Source organism: Hyla sarda, chromosome 4 (assembly GCF_029499605.1).
Source record: "Hyla sarda isolate aHylSar1 chromosome 4, aHylSar1.hap1, whole genome shotgun sequence".
Taxonomy (NCBI): domain Eukaryota; kingdom Metazoa; phylum Chordata; class Amphibia; order Anura; family Hylidae; genus Hyla; species Hyla sarda.
In genome coordinates this window covers 194,289,128-194,296,977 of record NC_079192.1, presented here as the reverse complement: position 1 = coordinate 194,296,977, position 7,850 = coordinate 194,289,128, and positions in this window count along the sequence as shown.

Here is a 7,850-nt window from a genome sequence, read left to right as displayed (position 1 = left end):
CATCCCTGTAAGAACCCTGTGCATTTCTACGCCCCTGTATGAACCCAATGCATTTCTATGTCCCTGTATGGTCCACGTGCATTTCTATGTCCCTGTATGAACCCTGTGCATTTCTACGTCCCTGTATGAACCCCGTGCATTTCTATGTCACTGTATGAGCCCTGTGCATTTCTACGTCCCTGTATGAACCCAGTGCATTTCTACATCACTGTATGAGATCTGTGCCATTTCTACATCCCTGTATGAACCTTGTGCATTTCTACGTCCCTGTATGAACCCCATGCATTTCTACGTCACTGTATGAGCCCTGTGCGTTTCTACGTCCCTGTATGAACCCAGTGCATTTCTACGTCACTGTATGAGCTCTGTGCATTTCTATGTCCCTGTATGAACCCTGTGCATTTCTACATCCCTGTATGAACCCCGTGCATTTATACATCCCTGTATGAACCACGTGCATTTCTATGTCCCTGTATAAACCCTGTGCATTTCTACATCCCTGTATAAACCCTGTGCATTTCTATGCTCCTGTATGAACCCCATGCATTTCTACGTCCTTGTATGAACCACGTGCATTTCTATGTCCCTGTATAAACCCTGTGCATTTCTACATCCCTGTAAGAACCCTGTGCATTTATATGCCCCTGTATGAACCCCTTGCATTTCTATGTCCCGTATGAACCCCATGCATTTCAATGTCCCTGTATGGTCCACGTACATTTCTATGTCCCTGTATGAACCCCATGCATTTCTATGTCCCTGTATGAACCCTGTGCATTTCTACATCCCTGTATGAACCCCGTGCATTTCTACGTCCCTGTATGAACCCACGTGCATTTCTACGTCACTGTATGAGCCCTGTGCATTTCTACGTCCCTGTATTAACCCCATGCATTTCTACGTAACTGTATGAGCCCTGTGCATTTCTACATCCCTGTATGAACCCAGTGCATTTCTACGTCACTGTATGAGCCCTGTGCATTTCTACGTCCCTGTATGAACCCTGTGCATTTCTACGTCCCTGTATGAACCCTGTGCATTTCTACGTCCCTGTATAAACCCTGTGCATTTCTACAGCCCTGTATGAACCCTGTGCATTTCTACGTCCCTGTAAGAACCCTGTGCATTTCTACGCCCCTGTATGAACCCCATGCATTTCTATGTCCCTGTATGGTCCACGTGCATTTCTATGTCCCCTGTGCATTTTTACGTCCCTGTATGAACCCTGTGCATTTCTATGTCCCTGTATGAACCCCGTGCATTTCTACGTCTACGGGGAATTTAAAAATGAAAGTAAAATACACCGTACATCGCAGGGGAGTGGAGGATGCCGCCTGCTCCCCTGTTTAATAAATTCTAATTGCATCTGGTCTCAGAAGTGAGACCCAGTGCTATCAATCCCTCAGCCCCTGTACTACAACCCCCATCATGTTACAGAGTCTGTTCCATGATGGGGGTTGTAGTACAAACACTAATGTAGCCTCGGCAGACTCCCGCAGCCAGGGAATTACTACTCCCATGATGGAAACAAGTCTGTTCCATGATGGGAGTAGTAGTGGTCCCTCAGCACTGCAGGAGCCTATTGATATCACCTCTTCTGAGCATGCTCAGAAGTAATAACGGATATTATAAACCAGGTGCAAATGGATGACACAAAGGCTCATCTGTTTGCCATAGACTTCAATGTTAAAAATTACGGCCATTAATTTACCTGTTTCTTGTGACGGAAGAAAAATCAGTGCATGTGCCGTTTTTTCTTCCGTCACAAATAACATCCGTTATCCATGACGGGCTATAACGGGTCATAACGGATAATCAAAAAATCCCATAGACTTTAATAGGATTTTGTTACGGGTGTTTAACATCCGTTTTTAAGGCTTTTCTAATGGAAGTTTATAACAGGTCTTTTAACGGAGCAATTTTATAGTGTGAATGGGGCCTAAACAAACTACTCTATACAAGATACACCCACCACACAGCCTACATAGGATCTGATCTGGGGTCTCAAAAAATATAGCTATATATTAAGGCCTTTTACCTACATGACACACTGCTGGATTTCTATAGGTCAGTGACAGGCTGATGTAACTGGCATGTAAGCTACATTATCTAGAGCCATACAGTCTACAATTACTTTCAACTCACTCACCTTGCAGCGATCCAACAAACAAGCTCTGGTGGTGTCTTGGTCTTTCTTTACCAGTATCCAGTATGCGGCCTCATCGGTCTACTTCACTGAGTGGTGATGTCGGTAGTTCAGCATTTGTGAAGCCACTGATTGGCTATTTAGAAAGAAAGACCAGGTTGCCCACCCGAGCTTGCATGGTGGATCACAGAGGATGGGAGACAGGAGAGGAAAGTTACAACTTTATTACATATGGGGCTCTTTTTAATTTTTTTTTAAACATAGATAACCCCTTTAACACATGTACTTACACGCCTACATACACACAAGGTAGAAAATATTTTAGAGATGGGAGGAATTTTCTTTGTACTGGTCATTTAGGGAAAACTTATCATTTGTCATAGGGATATATTTAAAAGGTTTGATCGGTCAGGGTTTGAGTGTTTAGAGTCTCACCAATCATGCGAAGGTGCTAGGAGAAGTATGTGCTTAGTGCATCCTCCCCCAGATCTGTGTCACATGACCTGAACAGACTTGCACTGCAAGTCTATGGGGCCATCTAGGTCCAGAGCAGAGTACACAGCCATGCGCCTTTCGCCCAACTCATTCACAACATTATTCGGGGTATGAACACTCAGACCCTGGCCACTTAAAACTTTTAACATGTCCCTAGGACATGTCATTTGTTTCTTTTTTTTTTTTACAGGTACGGTTTAAGTTTAGTGTAGCCTCTCTTTGGGAGAGGACCTGCAGAGTACGCTTTATGCCCAGGACACACTGGGGATTTTCCTAATTCCTGCAAAAAAAACCTTGTCCTGGAGAGTATCTTTTTCTAATGCCTCCCGAGAGCAATTCCAAGAGAAAGAGAGTAAGCAGAGAACAGTCTGTAATGAGAAGGTGGACAAGAGCCCCATAGTATAACCCTAAGTACTTTTTGGGTAAATGTCTACCCCAGGACCAAGAAGCTGCCAAGCTACAAACTTTAGAGACCTGTACCACACAGTTGTGAATTGCATCTTAAGTGGGAGTAGAGACTTTCTGGTAGGAACTGGGAGTCAACCAGCTTTCACATCAGGTAAGAAACACAGGGATAATGTCATAACATGTTTTTTATTGGAATTTACAAGTTTCACCCCCTTATGCTTCCTTTTGTTGGCTACTTGAGCTCCAGGCAGTCCTGCTACTGCACTATATAAAAGCCTGTGCCTCCATTTTGGAAGACTCTGTCTAATGTAAATGTTCTTTCTACAGATTCTATAGTATCTGGCTGCATTCCATACTCAGAGTTAGTGTAATTTCAGATGGAACCCTAACACTCACTCTGGTCAATCTTCTTTTAGTGTTTTTTACTTACCACAGTAGCATGTACCCATGTATTTGGTTGTTGTTTTGGCTATCTCTGTGATTTTTACATTGCGTTGAATACCTCATTGTTGACCCCAAAGTTCCCATTGATATTCTTAATATACCAGCCTCATAGGCTAGCCATAAAAGCATTTGTCAGTCACTTGTGCCCTGCTTTGCAACCTGGGACAGCCACGATTGTTGCTTTCTTTACAGCCTGCAGCATAGATAGATGTCCTTATAAATGTAAGACATGCTGTGGGAATGGGATCAGGTGACTATAAGTTTTTTGGGGGGACACAAAGTAGGCACTGTTACTGTGTGTTATTTGTACTGTTACTGTTTCTGACAAAAAAGGGCCACTATTGCCATCTGTGGCAGTATTATCATGTGGGGCACCTACTCTGTGGGGCACTGTGGATGGGGATATTGTGTAGAGGTGTGTAAGGGTGTGCATAACAAGAGAGGAGTCAAATATATCTAGCCAGTAAATTGTGCAGAAAGGAGTTGTGGTAAGAAGAATCTGTCATTATGGACTTGGCCAAATGAAGAATACATGAAAAGTGAACAACTTTATTCATAAAGGATGTCACCTGTGAGCCACTGGATGTAGCTAAACAGTAATTATTTATACGATCTGCAGAGTCTATGTACAACTGGCAAATATCACTATATGGTCCTTTTATGATGGTTATATTGGTCTTCTTTGTAAAGAGGCATTTTATTTAGTACTATACCCCATCTTCGTACCTAAAACTTGCGGGAGAGGAAAACAACAAGAGCATACATTCATAAATACATACATTGATATATATATATCAATATCATTGTATGATAAATGTGGTGATGGTATGGCAATATTAGTTGGCTTCAAAATATTTGTTCAGCAGTATAGTAGTAATATGTATGGTGATATTATTTGCCCCTAGTATAGTGGTATCATTTGGCAACTACAGACTGCATTATTCAGAGGTATACTGTTCTGCATTGTAGCTTGTGAAGTGGCAAATTATTTGTAGGCCCCACAGCTCTTTTTTATTATACAGTTTATCCAGGGGTACCTCACTTCAGCTCTGCTGGCCTGGCACACAGTGTCCTAATGTGTGCTAATGTAGGAATATAAAGTTTTGGAGGTTTGATCATTTTGGGGTCTGGTTTGAGGTCTGAATTAATTTAGGGGACTGGTCTGGGCTAGAGAATATATATAGAATGAATGAAGGGTGTCAATGGATGCACGCCCTACTTTATTTATTTGGGCATATATTTTCATTTCGTTCTTAGGATAAGTGGGCTCTCAGCAGTTTGACCCCCACCGATCGCCGGTTATCTCTATCTTGTGGATGGGAGGAACTTACTTGCCCAAATGGGAAAACCCTTAAACTGTTTATTGCTGTTCTTGAGCCAGTAACAGCCCACTTGAAGGCAAGGAAGACTTTTACAATACATTCACATTACCTCTTTGCTCGTGCCTCATGCCTCACATTACCTCATGCTTTTTACGATCCAATAATTAGCACTATGACTATCTCACCTCTTTTGCCCTAATTTCAGCTTTCCAGACGTACTTCAGGTGGCATATACAGTATATATACAGTCATATGTTGGACTTTTGGTCTTTTGTAATAAATAGGATAGTCTGAAATTAGTTTTTAACCAAGCATTATACATCTGGCAAAATATGTCCATGTATTGTGGCAGTTTTCTCTATTTGTATATGCAGATAGATCATCTAGTTAGCCATGAATAGGAAAATAGGTTGGGGAAAATATTATATATCAACTGATGAAACTTTTTGTAATGATTACCTAGATTTTTACCTGTACTAAGCTACAGTTTATGCAGCAACGTAACAAAATTACTACTAATGCATGTAAATAAAGTTGTAGATTATTCTTTACCCAATATTCAGCTTAAAATCTGTCATGTGTGGGCTTTTGAATAAAATACATTACTGTATATTGTAAAAATAACAGGTCATTGCTGATGAATGACTGCACCTTGTACTACATGTATTCATACTTACAGGATGTGACACATACCCTCCTCTATTGTAGGATGAACTTATTAAGATATTTAATTCAGAGGAGACCAGACCCCTTCATTTCCATCTGAACTAGCTCATACAATTAGCAGGTAATTTTATTACCCAAAATTCATACTATTAAATTTTCTATTACTCATTCCCCCAAGAGTATTTGCATTTCAGGCCAGCTCATGCATAAAATGGGCAAAAAGACAATGCCATTGGGTAACCATAAACTCAATACGGAGGAGATGTGCCTGGTTAGAATTTATAGAATTTAGGACTTTATCTTCCGCAGCGAGACTGGGTCATTATAAAAGCCGTCTGTGCACAGTGTAACTGATGAGAGCGATCCAAGTATATATAGTTTACTATCACTGCTAGCTAGATGTCCTTCAATATTCTATATCTATAGGTACTGTACTTAGTTAATTCTGTGTTCTCATGTGTGTTCAGCTGACACTGTTTATAACCATCAATGATCTGTTAGAAATAGCTAATAAAATAGAAGGAGGAAGAGAGTGAAGGAAGAAAGGGAGGAAGGAAGAGAATGAAGGAAGGAAAGAAGAAAGGAAGAGATTCATTATACTGTACAGTGCACAACTTCCCCAGACCACCAAGACCAGAATATGGTTTAACAAACCTGGTTGAGTATGCCTGAAAGATGTACAGTAGAAGAAGCCCTCATTTAGATAGTAGCAGCAGCTCCCCTAGGATGTAGTAGTAGCAGCCCACTTTAGGTAGGTATAGTAGCAGCCCACTTTAGGTAGGTGTAGTAGAAGCACACTTTAGGTAGGATTAGGTTAGGTATTAGTAGTAGCAGAAACACCTTTTAGGTACACACACACACACCATATACACACACACATTATAAATTCATACACATCCACTATAAATACACACACATCATACATACACAAACACACGGCTTCTCCAGACGTCCCCCCCGCACAATACATACACACAAATTATTCATGCATTACATACATACACATCATACATACGTACACACATCTAGCTTACACACATCTATCATGCATACACACATCCTACTGTAACACTCACGTTTCAGAAGACAGGAACTCCGGTGGATGTGGATCCGCTGGACCTGTGCGGCAGATGACTCGGACTGTAGCAGGGAGCGGAGTCTAAGGTTCCACTGATTTTCACCAGAGCCCGCCACAAAGCGGGATAGACTTGCTGCGGCAGGCGGCACCCAGGTCTCTACCCCTGGCACAGCTCGAACACACAGGTGGCTGAGGAGATGCGAGGCACAGGAGGCATAAGGCAGCTCATAGTCAGGATAGCAGAAGGTCAAGGCAGGCGGCAAAGTAGCGTAGTCAGGACATAGCAGGAGGTCAGTAGGCAGTCGGCAGAGGAACAAGGTCAAGTTCCATAGCAAAGGATCAGATACACGGTAAGGCAACACTCAGAATGCTTTTTCTCAGGCACAAGGCAACAAAGATCCAGCAGGGAAGTGAGGAGGGTGGAGGAATTTATCAATGAGCCACAGGTGAATTACACTAATGAGTGCACTGGCTCTTTAAATCTTAAAGCTCCGGCACGCACGCCCTAGGGGATGGGGACACGTGCTCCAGAGCAGAGAGGCAGAGGCTGGGGCAGGAGAGGCACCAGGTGAGTGATGGACTGGACTCACATGCAGGCAAGTCCCGCGATGTGAGTCCCAGCCCCACCGACAGCAGCAGGTAAGGGGACCCTGTGCTCACGGCCAGCCTGTCCGGCCGGATCACGTAACGTAACAGTACCCCCCCCCTTTGGTCTCCTGAGAAGGTCACAGTCCAGAATATTCTCCTCAGGCTCCCAAGATCTCTCCTCAGGACCGTAACCCTCCCAGTCGACCCAAAAAATTGATTACCTCTCACAATTTTTGAAGGAGAGAAGAACGGAGGTGGTCTCCTACTTTTATCCACTCACGCGTTCATATGTAAAGAAGTCTGGGATAACGACTGTTGGGTCTGTTGCTATATGGTAGAGAAGTCACCGACCAGCTCATCAACAGCAGCCACACCGGAGGAGACTGGGAGAGGAAGAGGATATCCAGTCGGTTACAAAGGGCTCACCAGAACTTAGAGGCAAACTGCACACCTCGATCCGAAACGATATGCTGAGGAAGACCATGTAAACGAAAGACATCCACATACACAAACTTACATGAAAAGAGATTCAGTACGGAAGTGAACCACAGTCCAGATTTTGTCCATCAACAGAGGAGAGGAACAAGGGCTTGGCAAGCCGAGTGACAGGAAGATGATATTTGTGGACCAAAGAACCATCAATAAAGTAACCTGCTGATCCAGAAATGCTGTAGCACTGAAAGAAGACTTGGTGGAAGCGAAA